Source organism: Lampris incognitus, chromosome 17 (assembly GCF_029633865.1).
Source record: "Lampris incognitus isolate fLamInc1 chromosome 17, fLamInc1.hap2, whole genome shotgun sequence".
In the NCBI taxonomy this organism is placed as follows: Eukaryota; Metazoa; Chordata; class Actinopteri; order Lampriformes; family Lampridae; genus Lampris; species Lampris incognitus.
The window spans coordinates 8,992,377-9,008,179 of record NC_079227.1 but is presented as its reverse complement, the minus strand read 5'-3'; the positions used below and the strand labels follow the sequence as shown (position 1 = coordinate 9,008,179).

General features: G+C 48.0%; 1 long non-coding RNA gene across 1 annotated transcript in view; it reads left to right on the top strand.

The window, feature by feature from the left end:
* Positions 1 to 15,030, top strand: part of LOC130127528 (uncharacterized) — a 36,260-nt gene extending 21,230 nt beyond the window's left edge. Inside the window, exon 4 of the long non-coding RNA XR_008811831.1 lies at positions 14,819 to 15,030. This is a non-coding gene — a long non-coding RNA (uncharacterized LOC130127528). The remainder of the gene's footprint in view (positions 1 to 14,818) is intronic.
* The last annotated feature ends 773 nt before the right edge of the window (positions 15,031 to 15,803 follow it).

The following is a 15,803-nucleotide window of genomic DNA, read 5'->3' as shown; positions in this document are numbered from 1 at the left end:
GTATACGTTCACGTTTCATTATCATATTGCAGCATGTCAGTGTTTATTTATCTATGAGTGGAAAAGCATTATGGACACATGCATGATTTGCTGCATTAATGTAATGCTGCACATTGTTTGGCTTTATGTAACTTTTTTACTCTCACAATAGTCACATGAAATTGCAGTGTACAAACAGCATAACTAGCAGGGCGGCAGGTGCAGCGGTTAGCGCGGTCGCCTCGCAGCAAGAAGGTCCTTGGTTCGAGCCCCGGGACAGTCCAACCTTGGGGGTCGTCCCGGGTCGTCATCTGTGTGGCGTTTGTGTGGGTTCCCTCCGGGTGCTCCGGTTTCCTCCCACAGTCCAAAGACATGTAGGTCAGGTGACACGGCAGTAAGTGGTTTGGCTAATGGACGGATGAATGAACTAACCGTGTGTTTTGAAGTCTAAACGTATAAGATGCCATTTCCAAAATTATCTGGTAATAGAATGAATGAATAATAAGAGTAGGTATAGACTCATTACAACCACAATGGTTAAGCCGGAGTACAAACTCTGAGTCGGGAACTGGGAAGAGCAACGAATAAGGTGGTTGGATCCGAACCGATGCGCTAACTTAATATCAACCCAATATGGCACTTAACAGCTAACGAACCCTGACCTGTACGGTGAAGTGGAAAGCGTGCTGCTTACAAACAGTTCACATGCAGTTAACATGCAAGTGTGAACAGTGCACGGTTGTACATGCACACTTCTTCCACGGCCTTATGGGTAGTGAGCGGGGAAGCCCCAGTCAGAGGTAATTACTGTTGTCAGTCAGCTGTTTGGCCGAGTCAGCAGGTAATCTCCCTTGACAAGAACAGGGGCTTGACAGTCCAGCCCCTCCCCTCCCCAGAAACCCTCTAAACCTCTCCAGGTGTCGTTAGATGTGAGGGGGGGGGGGCCGGAGATTTTTGGAAGGTATTCTTCCTGAATTTTAGACTGCCTGTGTATGTCCTCTCTCTACGTAGGCTCTTCTCTGCAGCTTTTAATTGCCCTGTGGTTGGTCTGTGTACAGTGTGTGTGTGTGTGTGTGTGTGTGTGTGTGTGTGTGTGTGTGTGTGTGTGTGTGTGTGTGTGTGCATGTGCGAACATGAGTAAAGCTGACCCTTGCAGCTGCAATGTCACCCTGCCATAGGTCTGACATCAGCGCTGCACTCCTGCAAGACATCTCTAATTAGACCTGTTTGCCCTATCATCACATGCTGCTGTTATCTGCAAAGCAGCTGTCTCGCTACACACACACACACACACACATACACACAACACACACAACACAGGTGTCACGCCCCACACAGGTGTCCCAAGTAAAATCCAGTCCAGACAAATATCATGCCAATCATCGGGCCCTACCTGCCAAATAGGACAAGACACACAACAAATGAAAGTGGCTGATTTAATCCTCTTTTTTTGTTGCACTTATTTAATCACGCAAAGTCGAAATTCTTGGCGTGCGTGTTCAAAAAGCAACAATCCCGAGCCTGCAGATCCCTTAGATATAAGTACATACAAGTTGGAACATAAGTATAGACGGCTTCGGTCTGCCTCAAGATCCGTCACCAAAGCGCAAGAAGACGGACGAGCTCTTTAATTTCGTCATGCCAATTCGGATATTGAGACACTGCATAAGCTTTGCAGAGACCTGCCCGAGGAAACACGGCCAGAGTCCTCCTTTAAACCCCTCCACACACGTACTCGCAACTCCACAGCCGTTCATTTGGTCTCTGTTTTCAATTATTCTGGTTATTCTCATTCTCAATAGTTTTCCCTCCGTTTTTCTCTTATCGGCGCCCCTCTAAAGCCCTTCACACTCTGCGAACGAGTCTCACAGCGCCGTAAAACACACGACCACTTCTCCACTTCTACTTCTACTTCTACATTTGGCTATTTCAGCTCCACGGTGGACTGATAAGTGAAACAGTTCCTGTCAGCCTTAATAATACTCTCCAACCGTCTCGGCAGACAGATTGTAGACGGACGATAAAGACCCAGATACAGACCCAGAATAGCCTCGTTGGTAGAAACGCTCCGACTAATGAGCCTGCGAGTCTCGTCGGTGCCTCTCTGTCAGTGTACTTAATCCTTTGCAAATAGGAAAAGCCTTCTCTCTTGGGAACCTCATCCGGCTTGGCAGATGAAAACATCTGCCGGACATCAAGATATAACCGCCTACTGCTGTGCTGGGTGCAAATTAAAGGTGCAGAAGTCTCCGCTCTTACGGCTAAATCAATACCGTGGGAAAAAAATACAAATACGTTTCCCTCTTTTTTCAGTCATATACAAAGTCATAAGGAATTACCCGACAACTACTTGGACGAGAGAGTCTTTTTTATTATTGTTATAGTTATTATTATTATTATTACTACTGCTATTATAATATACTATTTTGCAGGTTCACATGTGCAGGTATCTGCCGTAATAACTGCAGGACAGGTGAAGGATTTAAAATCAAACTCAGGGCGTCCGGGTGGCGTAGCGTTCATTCTGTTGCCTACCAACACGGGGATCGCTGGCTCAAATCTCCAAGTTACCTCCGGCTTGGTCGGGCATCCCTACTAGCGCCTCCTCTGGTCAGACGGGGGCACCTGTGCGGGGGGGAGGGGGAACTGGGGGAATAGCGTGATCCTCCCACGCACTACGTCCCCCCTGGTGAAACTCTTCCCTGTCAGGTGAAGAGAAGCGGCCGGCGACTCCACATGTATGGGAGGAGGCATGTGGTAGTCTGCAGAGGGGGTGGAGCAGCGACTGGGACGGCTCGGAAGAGTGGTGTAGTCGCCCAAGTATAATTGGGGAGAAAAATGGGGAGGGGAAAAAAATCCAACTCAACTTTTTTTCATAGCTAGCCACGTAGATTTTGAAATTAGAAGAATTTGACTTGCTCAGATACTAAAAATAAAGAAGCTAAAAGAAGATGGCCACAATGTATTAGATATAGACACAGCTAAGAATATCTATAAGAACGCGTCTACCCGTATGATTAAGGGAATTATCGTTAATTTTCTGTACAGCGTGCAGAAAGCATGAACTCATAAGAGCTTATTAGCTCTTATGAGTTCATGCTAGTCTCACTCGTTCAAAGTGAGACTTCCACACAGGGCGATCCGGAACGGCACCGACACCCTTTTGAAAATGGTTGACATGCACGAGTGTGTTGGACTGGGTACAAGGCGAATGGGGACTTCTCAACAACTCTTGGGTCTCAGCTCATGGCGCTTACTTTCCTCTCTGAATGGTTGGGGTGACCTCCCAGCAGCTTCCATCAGAGCTAGCTATGCACAGACTCGCTCATTACATTCGAGAAAGGCCCACAAACTTCCCTTTTCAGGCCTGTGTGACTTCTTCATCCGCAGATGTTCTCAGTGACTCGACACTGATTCGCCGCGTCATCCACCTAGCCTTTAATTTGAATGCCCTGCCATTACTGGTGATCCTATTGTGCACTGACCCTATACCCTCCATGCCTGGTACGTTAGCGATCCTGACTTTTTTTGGGGGGGTAGGTGATTTTTTTTCCTCCCCAGTTGTACTTGGTCAATTACCCCTCTCTTCCGAGCTGTCCCGGTCTCTGCTCCACCCCCTCTGCCGATCCGGGGAGGGCTGCAGACTACCCCATGCCTCCTCCCATACATGTGGAGTCGCCAGCTGCTTCTTTTCACCTGACAGTGAGGAGTTTCACCAGGGGGATGTAGCGTGTGGGAGGCTCACGCCTGCCTGTCAGTGGACACACAGGTGTGTCTGCTCAGTGTTCACTCACCTGCAAGCCACATCAGATAACAGTGTGTTTTAAGTGAGAGAATGTAAGCGTGGATGTGTGATACCCCACCGTTGCCTGCTTGTATAACGTGGTCATGTTTACAACAATACGATACCACAGTTAACGTGATGCCATGTGAGTGATGCATTTTGGAAACTGATTAGGGGTTCGGTTAGTCTGAGAAGAGTCGCGTTTTATTCACACAAGTTGACTTCATAGGCTTCTGATTTTTTTCCTGACCTATTATACATGACGGAGGGAGGGATGGGTGGGTGGGTGAGTGGGAGGGAGGGAGGGAGGTAGTTTTTATGCTTTAGTTGGGTTTTTAATGTGAAATGGGTCATCTCTTGTCGTCTCTCTCCCATCATTTTTTTTATCTTTCTTTCACCGTTGGGAGGAAATGTGGATGTAGTCTAAACCCAACAAAACTAAAATTAAACCAGGTGGAGAGGTTTTTGGGGTCGCAGGCAGATTTTGATGCACCAGTTAAATGACCAGCTGTGCAGGACTTCAGCCATTGCAGCTGGTAGCGATTCAGTAACATTTGGCGTTTCAAAACGGGGGAGCGTTCAAAGCCACACGGCCTGACCAATGTTTTCACACTGTTCTTGGAAATGGAGGTTCGCCGGCTAAATGGCTTCAAGACTCGCGAGCGTCACAGCTCCGTTCTTCATGCATCTAAATAGAAAACATAGGTGTTCGGATTCACGATCCAACAAAGAATTCAGTTGCGTCAGTTTGAAAAACAGAATATCACATGACCTCATGCTGAGCCACCTGACGGCTGAGCGTTATTCCGCTGACATGTACCACGGCCCTCCCTGCAAGTCACTCCGGGTAAGAAGCGTCGGCCAAATGCTAAAAATGCAAACTGCGTTTGGAGGTCGATGAAAGAAGAAAATCTCCAGTGATGCCACGCGTTCATCCGGACCGATCGGCACCATGTGATCGCTCCGGCGAGGCTGCAGAGCGTGTGCAGTGGGATTCCGTGATGGACGAGAAGCTCGATTACTCGGATAAAGCATTCCTGCGCTAGCTTGCTTATAATTAACCTCTTTTAGCAAGGATGGATATGGATGGATGGACACTCCCCCGAGCCTGGCAGAGGGCATGATGGATAGGGACGCAAATGGCTGCCTGTCACTAATTTCAATAGTAATTAAAGGCTCAGCTGCACACTGGAATTTACTGATTATCATTTAAAAACGAAAAAAAAGGATACTGTGCATGGGTTTCAAGTGTGTCCAAGTGGGGGCTTTCCAAAGATCTGTTCTACTACCACCTGTAGACTAGAACATGGAGAGACAGGGAGGGAGAGAGAGAGGGAGGGAGTGAGCGAGAGAGAGAGGGAGGGAGTGAGTGAGAGAGAAAGAGAGAAACAAGGGAGTGAGTGAGAGGAGCGAGAGAAAGAGAGAAGAAGCCAGAGAGAGGGAAAGGGAGAAACAAGGGAGTGAGTGAGAGAGAAAGAGGGAGTGAGCAAGAGAGAAAGAGAGAGAGAGAGAGAGAGAGAGAGAGAGAGAGAGAGAGAGAGAGAGAGAGAGAGAGAGAGAGAGAGAGAGAGTGAGCAAGAGAGAAAGAGAGAAAGAGAGATAAAGGGAGTGAGAAGGAGCGAGAGAAAGAGAGAAGAAGCCAGAGAGAGGGAACGGGAGAAACAAGGGAGTGAGTGAGCAAGAGAGAAAGAGAGATAAAGGGAGTGAGAAGGAGCGAGAGAAAGAGAGAAGAAGCCAGAGAGAGAGGGAAAGGCAGCAAGAGGGGGTGAGAGAGGGAGCGAGCAAGAGAAAGAGCGAGCGAGAGAAAGGGAGTGAGAGAGAGAGAGAGAGAGAGAGAGAGAGAGGGAGGGAGTGAGCAAGAGAGAAAGAGAGATAAAGGGAGTGAGAAGGAGCGAGAGAAAGAGAGAAGAAGCCAGAGAGAGAGGGAAAGGGAGCAAGAGGGGGTGAGAGAGGGAGCGAGCAAGAGAAAGAGGGAGCGAGAGAGAGGGAGGGGTGGGGGTGGGGGGTGCAGAGGGAGGTGCCGCTCACCTTTGCTGACACTCCCGCTCTCGCCGTTAAACTGCTATGCTGGCTCACGATCCCAGAGGTGAGCGGAGAGAAAATGAGAGCGGCGTCCTTTGATACCCGGGTGCCTGGCGTGGCGTGGCGTGGCGTGGCGTGGCGGGCGCGAGCCTGAGCGCACCTGTGACCCGTCTTCAACCTCGGCGGCCTCCTGCACCTGGGTCACACGCCGCCGCTCCCTGCCAAGCCCCCTCTCAGCTTCTACTTATCTCACGCCTATTCAGCAACCGGCGCCGAACGAAGCCAATTTGTTGTGCTACAGATATTCTGTGCTGTTCCTCAACCCGCTGGGGACCACATCAGGCCGCTATATATATATACAACCTTCAAATACCGCCAGACCTGGTCTGCTTTTGGTGCATCGGTTCAAAAACAGGTGGTAAAATGAACGCGGCTGTCTGTGTGTGTCTGTGTGTGTGTGTCTGTGTGTGTGTGTGCGTGTGTGTGCGTGCGTGCACGCCGCTTTGGCATCGCAGCCCCACGAAGTTGTGAATCAGCACTTAGATCTCAACCTCCGAAGTGATCCAAAAAGCAATCGCTCCTTTTTCCCCTCTCTCTCTCTCTCTCTCTCTTCGCCTGACCTTTTATGAAGAAATTAAGCTAATAATGCATAAATAGAAAATGGCTTCGGCGAATTTACCTCACTCTGTTTGTGTAAATGGGCCTTGTTAAAACCTTTACGTAAGCAGCGCAGAACAGGCCCAGAACCGGTGCTGGTCCATAAGTCAGATGATGTTTATCGACTGCATGTGCTGCCCGGGTTTCAGCCGGGCTGAGAGGCGACCGAGACGGGCGAGGTGGGGTGGAAAGCAGGTTGCCCGGGAGAAAAGGGGAAGTCCAGGGCGGGTGGGTGTGGTGGGGGGGGGGTGAAGGAGTCACAGAAGGAAGAGAAGAGGGGCATGTGGGCGTAAGGGTGGCGGGACAGTATCAATGAGCAGTGGAGGGTATATAGCCTGCTGTCCAGGGCAAAACACGGTAAGGGTACTTGGAGGCTGGGTGGCATTTTCTGGCATATTGCATCACTGAAGAGTGCACAAAAGTCGGCATTCAGCACAACCAAATTGTTATGGTTGTCAGACAGTATACTCTGAAAATGTAGCTTCAGATACATTTTCATGTGTCCACATCACCCTAGTATATATATATACGTATATATACATATACATATATATACATATATATACATATATATACATATATATACATATATATACTATGTGTGTATGTACGTATATATATATGTACGTATATATATACGTGTATATATACGTGTATATATGTACGTATATATATACATACGTGCATATATATACGTATATATATACATATATATATATATACAGTGCATCCGGAAAGTATTCACACCCCTTCACTTTCCCCACATTTAGTTATGTTACAGCTTTATTCCAAAATGGATTAAATTCCTTTTTTTCTCATCAATCTACACACAATACCCCATAACGACAAAGCGAAAAAGGTTTTGTAGAAATTTTTGCAAATTTGTTAAAAATAAAAAACTGAAATATTGCATGTACATGAGTATTCACACCCTTTACTCAGTACTTGGTTGAGGCACCCTTGACAGCGATTACAGCCTCAAGTCTTCTTGGGTACAAAGCTACAAGCTTGGCACACCTATATTTGGGGTATTTCTCCCATTCTTCTCTGCAGATCCTCTCAAGCTCTGTAAGGTTAGATGGGGAGCGTCGCTGCACAGCTATTTTCAGGTCTTTCCAGAGATGTTCAATGGGGTTCAAGTCTGGGCTCTGGCTGGGCCACTCAAGGACATTCACAGACTGGTCCCGAAGCCACTCCTTCGTTGTCTTGGCTGTGTGCTTAGGGTCGTTGTCGTGTTGAAAGGTAAACCTTCGCCCCAGTCTGAGGTCCTGAGCACTCTGGAGCAGGTTTTCATCAAGGATCTCTCTGTACTTTGCTCCATTCATCTTTCCCTCGATCCTGACTAGTCTCCCAGTTCCTGCCGCTGAAGAACATCCCCACAGCATGATGCTGCCACCACCATGCTTCACTGTAGGGATGGTATTAGCAAGGTGATGAGAGGTGCCTGGTTTCCTCCAGACGTGACGTTTGGCATTCAGGCCAAAGAGTTCAATCTAGGTTTCATCAGACCAGAGAATCTTATTTCTCATGGTCTGAGAGTCCTTTAGGTGCTTTCTGGCAAACTCCAAACGGGCTGGCTTGTGCCTTTTACTGAGCAGAGGCTTCTGTCTGGCCACTCTACCATAAAGGCCTGATTGGTGGAGTGCTGCAGAGATGGTTGTCCTTCTGGAAGGTTCTCCCATCTCCACAGAGGAATGCTGGAGCTCTGTCAGAGTGACCATCGGGTTCTTGGTCACCTCCCTGACCAAGGCCCTTCTCCCCCGATTGCTCAGTTTGGCTGGGCAGCCAGCTCTAGGAAGAGTCCTGGTGGATCCAAACTTCTTCCATTTACGAATGATGGAGACCACTGTGCTCTTCGGGACCTTCAAAGCTGTAGAAATTATTTTGTACCCTTCCCCAGATCTGTGCCTCGATACAATCCTGTCTCGGAGGTCCACAGACAATTCCTTTGACTTCCTGGCTTGGTTTCTGCTCTGACATGCACTGTCAACAGTGGGACCTTATACAGACAGGTCTGTGCCTTTCCAAATCATGTCCGATCAATTGGATTTACTACAGGTGGACTCCAATCAAGATGTAGAAACATCTCAAGGATGATCAGTGGAAACAGGATGAACCTGAGCTCAATTTTGAGTGTCATAGCAAAGGGTGTGAATACTTATGTACATGCAATATTTCAGTTTTTTATTTTTAATAAATTTGCAAAAATTTCTACAAAACCTTTTTCACTTTGTCATTATGGGGTATTGTGTGTAGATTGATGAGGGGGAAAAAAGGAATTTAATCCATTTTGGAATAAGGCTGTAACATAAGAAAATGTGGGGGAAAGTGAAGGGGTGTGAATACTTTCCGGATGCACTGTATATATATATATATATATAGTATATAGTATATATATATATAAACTTAAAGCTTTCATACTGGAAAAAAACCTAATGAGAGAAAAGAAAACTGGTAAGTTGCTGCTCTACTTTCACTTTCAAAATCCTGCTAATAGTCTGTAAAGCTCTTAATGGTTTGGCTCCTCCGTGGTACATTTCTGCCTTGCTCACTGATTATAATGCGACCGGGCCTCTCAGGTCCTCAGGCAGAGGTTTTCTAGCTGTACCCAGAACTAGATGCAAGTCTGGTGAAGGTATCTTCAGCTACGGTGGTCCTGCTCTCTGCTGCAACTGTGTCCACAATCAGAAGCAAACTCAGCTTTCTTCTTCCCCCATACTCCCTCCCCGCCTTTTCTCCCCGATTTTCAGTTGTACCCGTCCAATTACCCCACTCTTCCGAGCCGTCCCGGTCGCTGCTCCGCCCCCTCTGCCGATCCGGGGAGGGCTGCAGACTACCACATGCCTCCTCCGATACATGTGGAGTCGCCAGCTGCTTCTTTTCACCTGACAGTGAGGAGTTTCACCAGGGGAAAGTAGCACGGGGGAGGATCACACTACCCCCTCCCAGTTCCCCCTACCCCCTGAACAGGCGCCCCAACCGACCAGAGGAGGTGCTAGTGCAGCAACCAGGACCAGGACATATACCCGCATCCGGCTTCCCACCCGCAGACACGACCAGTTGTGTCTGTAGGGACGCCCAACCAAGCCGGAGGTAACACAGGGATTTGAACCGGCGATCCCCGTGTTGGTAGGCAACGGAATAGACCACTACGCTACCTGGATGCCCCCATTCTCCCATGCGTATGGTTAATTACTGTGTGTGTGTGTGTGTGTGTGTGTGCGCCTGTATGGTAGCAGTTGTTTCTTGTACAGTTAGTTATATATGTATGTGCCTATATGATGGCCACATACATACAGCTAAACGAACAAATCAGTTATTTGTTGGTTTTGGTTTTAATTGTACAGTATGTTTAATATACATTTGGCGTGTGCTTCATCGATTCAGTTTCTGCATATTACTCGTGCTTATATTGTTATATTTACATTGTTTGTTACCTATGTCCTCATGTGTATGCCTATATTTTATACTTTGTCTTTTAATGCGGAGCACATTGAGCTTGCTTGTAATGAAACGTGCCGTATAAATGAAATTCCCATTGCCATTACCCGAAGAGTTGGCGTGGCAGCAAGGTCCCTAGTTGATAAAGCATAGCCAGCTAATCTTAGGCCGGTGGCAATTTAAAGCGTGTTTGGAATTCATTTTGACCAGTCCCATCATTAATTACACCCACTAGGATGTGGCGTTTGCAGTGTGATCAGTTTTGGGTCGGTCCCTGCCGGGACCCCATGTTCTAACAGCCTCCTGTTCCCTCTTCATGCTCCACAGGCAGACATGTTGATAGGCCAGATATGAGAGTATTACATTTGTAGAGCACTGGGTCCTTGGCCATTGTAAATAAGATTATGTCACAGTCGCTCCACGCTGATCTGATTCTCAGTAATGGTAAGTCCCCCTCCCACATATGCTAATGCTGTTTGCACAACCCCTGATGTTAGGGAGACAGGCCGGATGCCAAGACGCTCAGAAAGCTTGAGAAAACCAGGCTGGGAGAGAGGAATGGTTGTTTTATAAACCCAGAAATAGAATAGGATACAATCAACTGAAAAGACATAATGCACGTTTAACTTTTATGAAACTTTATTTTGCAGTGGAATGAAGGAAGCTCGACTGAAGTGTTTCAGATGGACTTGAATGTGAATGTATGACCGCTTAAAGTGGATGTAATAGCAGTTACTACCTACCGTTACCTACCTACACTCAACCTACCGTTGAGGGTTTCTTTTAACAAAGTTATAATATCAGTTATATATTCAGTTTTTAACCTGGCCTACTGCAAAGCAAATACCCAAATGAAGTAGTCATTCTTAAGTGAAGTATTTGTTCAAGTGTTAGACCTAGATTACAATAGAATGGGGGGAGGGGGTCAGTGGTGTAGTGGATGGGGGGTCAGTGGTATAGTGGATTGGGTGTGGTCAGTGGTAGAGTGGATGGGGGTCTGGTGTAGTGTAGTGTATGGGGGGCTTCAGTGGTGTGGATGGGGAGGGTCAGTGGTATAGTGGATGGGGGGTCAGTGGCATAGTGGATGGGGGGCTTCAGTGGTATAGTGGATGGGGGGTCAGTGGCATAGTGGATGGGGGGCTTCAGTGGCATAGTGGATGAGGGGTCAGTGGCATAGTGGATGAGGGGTCAGTGACATAGTGGATGGGGGGGCTTCAGTGGTAGAGTGGATGGAGGTCTGGTGTAGTGTATGGGGGGCTTCAGTGGTGTGGATGGGGAGGGTCAGTGGTATAGTGGATGAGGGGTCAGTGACATAGTGGATGGGGGGGCTTCAGTGGTATAGTGGATGGGGGGGGGTCAGTGGTGTAGTGATTGGGGGCGGCTTTAGTGGTGTAGTGGAAGGGGGAGGGGTCAGCGGTGTAGTGGATGTTAAACGCACCTAAACACAGTTTACCCTCCTCTCTATTTGCAGACCCACCTTGTTGAAGGCTGACATGAATTTTCACAACATAAATGTGTATAAAAGTAAATAGTATTGAAGTAAATAGTATCATCAAAGTAAATAGTATCAACCTGTAAGCTGTAGAGAAAAGTGTATTTCAATGGGAAAACACATAAATTAGCCCTTCTTGCACATATTGGTAGTTGGTTGCCTATTGATATTCACTGACAGAAGTTCATAATTAGCCCTTCCTTTATTTACCACTACATCACTGGGTGGGTTAGTGTCGAGTGGAGTACACTTTATTTACCACTACATCACTGGGTGGGTTAGTGTGGAGTGGAGTACACTTTATTTACCACTACATCCCTGGGTGGGTTAGTGTGGAGTGGAGTACACTTTATTTACCACTACATCACTGGGTGGGTTAGTGTGGAGTGGAGTACACTTTATTTACCACTACATCACTGGGTGGGTTAGTGTGGAGTGGAGTACACTTTATTTACCACTACATCACTGGGTGGGTTAGTGTGGAGTGGAGTACACTTTATTTACCACTACATCACTGGGTGGGTTAGTGTGGAGTGGAGTACACTTTATTTACCACTCCATCACTGGGTGGGTTAGTGTGGAGTGGAGTACACTTTATTTACCACTACATCACTGGGTGGGTTAGTGTGGAGTGGAGTACACTTTATTTACCACTACATCACTGGGTGGGTTAGTGTAGAGTGGAGTACACTTTATTTACCACTACATCACTGGGTGGGTTAGTGTGGAGTGGAGTACACTTTATTTACCACTACATCACTGGGTGGGTTAGTGTAGAGTGGAGTACACTTTATTTACCACTACATCACTGGGTGGGTTAATGTAGAGTGGAGTACACTTTATTTACCACTACATCACTGGGTGGGTTAGTGTAGAGTGGAGTACACTTTATTTACCACTACATCACTGGGTGGGTTAGTGTGGAGTGGAGTACACTTTATTTACCACTACATCACTGGGTGGGTTAGTGTGGAGTGGAGTACACTTTATTTACCACTACATCCCCGGGTGGGTTAGTGTAGAGTGGAGTACACTTTATTTACCACTACATCCCCGGGTGGGTTAGTGTAGAGTGGAGTACACTTTATTTACCACTACATCCCTGGGTGGGTTAGTGTCGAGTGGAGTACACTTTATTTACCACTACATCCCCGGGTGGGTTAGTGTAGAGTGGAGTACACTTTATTTACCACTACATCCCCGGGTGGGTTAGTGTGGAGTGGAGTACACTTTATTTACCACTACATCCCCGGGTGGGTTAGTGTGGAGTGGAGTACACTTTATTTACCACTACATCACTGGGTGGGTTAATGTAGAGTGGAGTACACTTTATTTACCACTACATCCCCGGGTGGGTTAGTGTGGAGTGGAGTACACTTTATTTACCACTACATCACTGGGTGGGTTAGTGTGGAGTGGAGTACACTTTATTTACCACTACATCCCCGGGTGGGTTAGTGTAGAGTGGAGTACACAAAAATAACAGTAATGAAGTTGACCGCTCCGCAGTTTTTAAAAGTTGCACTCAGGCGAAAGGATCAAAATAAGGACGAGGGCCAGACGGGAAGCCGAAGCTGATGATTGCCCATCTTTGTTTTTCCACTCCCAACGTCAACCAGTCGGCCTTGTTTAGTGACAGCAACAAGTCGCCACAAAAGGTGCAGACATCCTCCGACCACGTCTGAGCAAACAGGCTCGTTAAGTTGACGGTATTTGTCTTTCGGCCGCAGATATCAATGAAATAATAAAGAGTCAACATCCTTCGGGGATGAGTGCTGACCAAGAATTTGGCCAAAGGGCGGTTCGTTTTGGCCGACGTGCACGCTGCAGACCGGCGCACCGGGACAAACACCGACCGGCACTCACCTACGCGCACACACACACAGATGTGAACATCTGTGTGCTCACATGGACAACACACAGGAGTCACAGCTATGAAAACAGACAACAGGAGGTGTGAATTCTCTTGGCCAAACGGTGGAGATGGAGGCGCACCGGTGTGGAAACGTGACTGCGTCGGGGCCGGTGGGTGTCTAAGACCTTCCAGAGAGGACCTGGCCGTGCTGCAGACCGCTCTGAGTCAGATTTCGAGGGCTGGAAGTGCAGAATGTTCCACAGTAAAGTCAGGACGTTCGAAAAATAAAAATGAAAAAAAATGGAGGAACTTCAAGACGGCTGCAGAGTTTGTGTGCATCTGCTTGTGTGTTACTGCCCATTCATCATCTAGCTGTCCCGCTGTGAGATGGTGGGATGGTTTGTGAGTTGGGGTTATTAGATGACTAATAGTATGTAAATTTTTTTATATTAAACGGTCAATTAAAACCTGTGCGTAATATCGGGTTTGAGTGAATCATCACACCCCTTGTTCTGGTGACTAATCCCTCGTGAAAGAATATCTGCAGCACCGCAAACCTACAATAAATGTCAGATATTCTGACAAATACATGGAGAGAAAGGAGGCGAAGAAAAGGAGGAATTAAAAGCAGATGGATGGAAAGGATAGAAAAATGAAACGTCCGCTGTGTTGTACACTATTTCCCAACTCAAGAACTTGGATAAGTAATTGTGACATGGGAAAGGTGCTCCACACTACAATACATGGCAACTCGAGGACCTGGCCTAAAAGCCAGTGAAACACCACCCCCCCCTCTCCGGGCCGTCCCGGTCGCTGCTTCACCCCCCTCTGCCGATCCGGGGAGGGCTGCAGACCACCACATGCCTCCTCTGATACATGTGGAGTCGCCGGCCGCTTCTTTTCACCTGACAGTGAGGAGTTTCTCCAGGGGGATGTAACGCGTGGGAGGATCACGCTATTCCCCCCAGTCCCCCCCCCGAACAGGTGCTCTGACCGACCAGAGGAGGCGCTAGTGCAGTGACCAGGACATATACCCACATCCGGCTCCTCACCCTCACCCCACAGACACGGCCAGTTGTGTCTGTAGGGACGCCTGACCAAGCCGGAGGTAAGGCGGGGATTCGAACTGGCGATCCCCGTGTTGGTAGGCAACTTAGTAGACCACCACACCACCCAGTTGCTCCAATTAAAAAAAAATGTATCACAACACCCGTTCAGTGTTCACATGACTGTGCACCGGTGCTCCTGTTTGGAGTGCCGTTGTGACGGTGGCTTGCGTCATAATTTCACATGTGCCGAATGTGTCATTCTCTGAGGGGCAACCTGCCCCGGAGCTCATCAGCCATGTCCTCTTTTTGCCCACAAACTGAATCCAAAAACTAACCAAACTATTCTCATTCCAGTTGTGTCTTCTGTATGTAGTGTGTGTTGCACTATCCTCACAGATGAAAAATGAAATACTGCAGTAGTGGCGGGCCCCAACGCACCCTAACGCACACATCAGCCGAGCCAAAGTGTAACTTACCGAGCTGATCTCTTTTATTAGCTCATTTGTGTACTAGCATACTTCTTCTTCTTCTTCTTTCAGCTTGCTCCCTGTTTCTCAGGGGTCACCACAGCGGATTTATCGGTACCATGTGAGGGCACAGCGCCAGTGGGGTCATTGTTAACCCGGGACTCAACCCATCCGGTAGTGAGCCTCGACCGATCCGGTATGGTCTTGTCGATCCGCATGACAACTGGGCGAAACTCTACGCCGGACGCCCTTCCTGACACAACCACTGACCCTGTGGGGCGGGGGCACAGGTAAAGCGCTGGACGCCATCCCGGTATTCACAGACTTGCGCCCGTGCCTGTCGCCAATGTATACCACTATACTATTTGTACTTATTACTGTAGTATTTGTACTACCACTCCTTTTCGCTCCCAGCCTCCTTCCACACTGAAGCATAGCCCACCACGTCCCTTGTGACGTATGACTTCAGATATACTGACACACACACACACGTCTCAGATGTCTTGCTTGTAGACATATAAACACATTGTGGATGTCCATAAATACACACACACACACATGCTCACACATGTTATCGATAATCCTTCCCCCGATTGTGTCCCTTGTGTGTCAGTGTTGTGTTCATTCGAGCAGCCGTGTGTGCGTGTGCTGTATTCCCGCATGTGAGAGAGAGAACGCTCGCATGTGCTTTCTATACAGAGGCGACCCAGAATGGCGACCCAGCGTTTGTCAGAAACCGTGGCGAGGGCCTCGCAGCCGCGGAGGTGTCGGCAGAACGAACTTCGCCGAGATTCATTAGTGTCGTAAAAGCATAACCGTCAGCAGCAGAGACCGTGTCCGAGTCTTGCTAAGTCACCGGCTCACGGCCCCGAGGGTCCGGATCCCCTCGGCTTCAATTTGAGGCTATCTAGTTTGGGAACGCCGTGATGTTTTCCTTTCTCGTCATCTAAAGAGCGTAGATCATATATACAGAGAGAGGGGGGGGGGGAGTGTTTGAGGCCGGCAGACGTGTTCTGATCGTCAGTTACGTTACATGTCCTGAAACGGGAAAGTAAAA